General features: G+C 41.6%; 1 pseudogene; it reads left to right on the top strand.

Annotated features, from left to right (window-relative positions):
* The first annotated feature begins 123 nt into the window (after positions 1 to 123).
* LOC147421204 ((1S)-1,7-diacetoxy-luvungin A aldo-keto reductase pseudogene) lies at positions 124 to 1484 on the top strand (annotated as a pseudogene).
* The last annotated feature ends 1713 nt before the right edge of the window (positions 1485 to 3197 follow it).

The following is a 3197-nucleotide window of genomic DNA, read 5'->3' as shown; positions in this document are numbered from 1 at the left end:
TTTTTCAAGTGCTCTCAAGCTTGACTACTTGGACTTGTATCTTTTTGGCCGCTCAAGTTTGCAAAGCATCCGCCCGCTGTTGAGGACATTGAACCTTTGGACATTCCAAAAACTTGGAAAGGAATGGAAAAATGTGTTGAGCTTGGCCTCACCAAAGCCATCGGTGTAAGCAATTTCTCATCGAAGAAGCTCATAGAGCTACTCAAGGTTGCGAACATACCGCCTGCAGTGAACCAGGTATCATTATGAGTAGTTTTTGTGTTAGTTTCAAACTGTTCTAGACGCATATAAGCAGTGCCCGGGAAAATTCATTTTTGCAAACATACTGGCCAATTCCTATTTATGAAATTTTCAAGCGGAAATTTTGAAAAATAGAGCTAATTTTTACTATCATTACAATCTATGCGGGGTGTTCCTTTTTCCGCTTCCTGTCAATATTTTTGCGAACATACCCAATTCCTTTTTATGGATTTTCCAAGAGGAATTTTGAAAGATGAGAGGTACTTTTTACCTGTCACACTATTTTTCTCAAAATCTGGGCGGGATGTTTCCTTTTTCTCTTCCTTTAAGTCAGCATTTTTGGATTTCAAAGCGGTACCAATTGTAAGCTGAGACACGCTTTTCCTGAGCACTGCGAATAAACCATGCAATCTTATACTGCACATGGCACTTTCATTAAGACATGTGTCCGATTAAATCTTTTTTGGACTTTTTGTTTTAATTGGACTTTGTATAGTATTTGTTTGAGGGAGCGTCTCATCTCTGCTTGCGCAAGTTTGCTTCACTAGACTTGTGACATGGGGGGTTATGGAGGATATTCTTCTTCTTTGGGTAGGTATGTTCTCTTTTCAGGTGTTCATTCGCTAGGCGGACTATTTGTGGTGGCTGTTTGCTTGCACATATGGTATGTGTGTAAAAAGGGTAGCACCTCCCTCTCTCTCTCTCTCTCTCTCTCTCTCTCTCTCTCTCTCTCTCTCGTGATTGTTTTTGCAGTAGCTTTTGGTTCTTGGGTCACATTATATAGCAGGGTTTAGCATGAACAACTGCCGTTTTTTCCCATTTTGTCGAACAATTTCATTTCGACCTCCGTAGTTAGAGATGTCCACTTCAGGAAATACGTGATAGATTATGGCTTTTGGTCGTTTGCTGGTTGTGAGTGTTTATGTGAGTACTTGTTTGGTGCTTTGGTCAGGTGAAGATGCACCCTCATTGGCAACAAAAGCAACTGAGAAAGACGTGTAAGGAGAACGATGTTCATGTCAGTGCCTGGTCTCCTCTTGGTGCCCCAGAGACAAGATGGGGTAGCTCCTCAGTGATCGAGCATCCGGATATTAAAGCTATAGCAGAGAAGCATGGGAAGACTCTTGGTACTTCCTGTCGCAACCATTCAAGGCAATTGTTCTGACGCAGGTGATTTTGAGGTGGGGTTTGCACCACGGAGTGAGCGTGCTTCCCAAGAGCTACACAGCGTGGAGGATTGCTGAGAATTTTCAAGTGTTTGATTGGAGCCTAACTGAGGAAGACCTTGAGATAATAGGGAGGTTCAAACAAGAAAACAACATTGCTGGGCCCTTTTTGGCCAATGGAAGCATTTTTGTGGGATGGGGAGGTTTAGCCCATGTCATGAGGTCTACTTTTCCACATCCGTCTTCAGCGCAAAAAGTCTAAACTAGAATAATCGTGTATTGTGAACTTGTGTAATTCCAATGTTGCTCTTATTTGAACATCTTTTGTAGCCTTAGTCGAATGGTTTTAGCCACCTCCCCTCGGACCGCTTCTCGTGTTTTCTGTGTAAGCATTTACTGCTCCCAAAGCGAAAAAGGTTTACCGGCCTCCTACTACAGCCATATAGGCCACACTCACGAAGAGCGCTGATACCTTTGCTAACATATTGAAAGCAAGACGTGACAATTATATCCGTCGCCATACATCAAGCTCTAGCAAGTGTTGAAAGCTTTAAAGGCAACATGAGAAGAGGTTCAGCAAAGAGTGCTTGGTTACACAATTCGCTTCTCAATAATTAAAAATTATCCAAGAATAATTTTGTCCAGGGGATTTGACTTCTGTTGCCTTTACAAATGTCCAGCGTATTTCCAACTCTCGGAATCGCAATATCGGTGTTGTATTCGTAATGTTGCTTCATCGAGAGGATACCCGTAAAGCTCGACATTACCCTTTTTGTAACATGTCTCAACTCTGAAGCAGGGTCGAGAATGGTACAGCCCCTAAATAGCATCCGAGAATGCTCCTAGATAGCATCCAACCATTTTGTGGGGTCTAGACCAATTAGCCACTGCAGATGTGTCTCAAGTGGGTCACGAAGGTCCGCTTTTGCTAGCCGGAAGAGTACTGATACAGGTCTAAATCACTTAAAAGTGGGTCTTATCAACCCCAACAAGTCCCAATAAGTTCAAACAAAGTCAACAAACAGGCTTACCAAGGATTCTAGCATCTCTTCGACTTAATAGATTCCAACGTATCTTTGATGGTATGGCTCTGAGAGAAGGCATTCAACCCACAAGCATGCCTTAATATAGAACTTTGGTAAGTTGGTCCAAACCTAAGCTAGCTTGATTTGGATATGCGTTGAGATTTCATGGCAAGCATCTAAGCTACCTTGATGTCCTCTATGCGAACAATTATTGGAAGCTTGATACATTGAATTCTGATAAGCAAGGCCTTAGCATCATGTAGTACGCTTGGTTTGTGCGATTGGATGAGCAACGTGGAGATCCTACTGCATAACACTTGTAGCTTCTTTACCAACAATTTTGTAACAAAGATACAGGAGAGAACAATAACGCTTCACTTTTGGACTAGTCTTGTTTCTCCACCCGTGAGTTCAACCACATCGTCTTTACCCACTACAGGTGTTTGATTTGAGAAAGTGACAATGTCCAATATCTAGATAATACTTGGTGTATGTTTATGCAAACTATAATTAGCATATTTTCTTACATTGCCAAAATTGTGCGCGCACAAAAGTTTGCTATCAAATTGGTGATGGCTTCAGAAACCTATCATCGGTAATCCATTAGAAGAACGAAACTGTATCAGCTATAATCTCATTTACACGGTTGTACTGGATTGATAAGAATATGGTGGGTTTGAGTCCAAGAAATTTGCATTGTTCTAGGTTCAACCTCTAGACTCACTTTCAATCAAGGCTTTCTGCTAAAATATCATCAATTCTCTTA

The sequence above is a fragment of the Adiantum capillus-veneris genome, chromosome 28 (assembly GCF_014529385.1).
Source record: "Adiantum capillus-veneris isolate H3 chromosome 28, ASM1452938v2, whole genome shotgun sequence".
NCBI lineage: Eukaryota > Viridiplantae > Streptophyta > Polypodiopsida > Polypodiales > Pteridaceae > Adiantum > Adiantum capillus-veneris.
The sequence above is the reverse complement of the archived record's forward strand: the minus strand, read 5'-3'. Positions and strand labels throughout refer to the sequence as shown.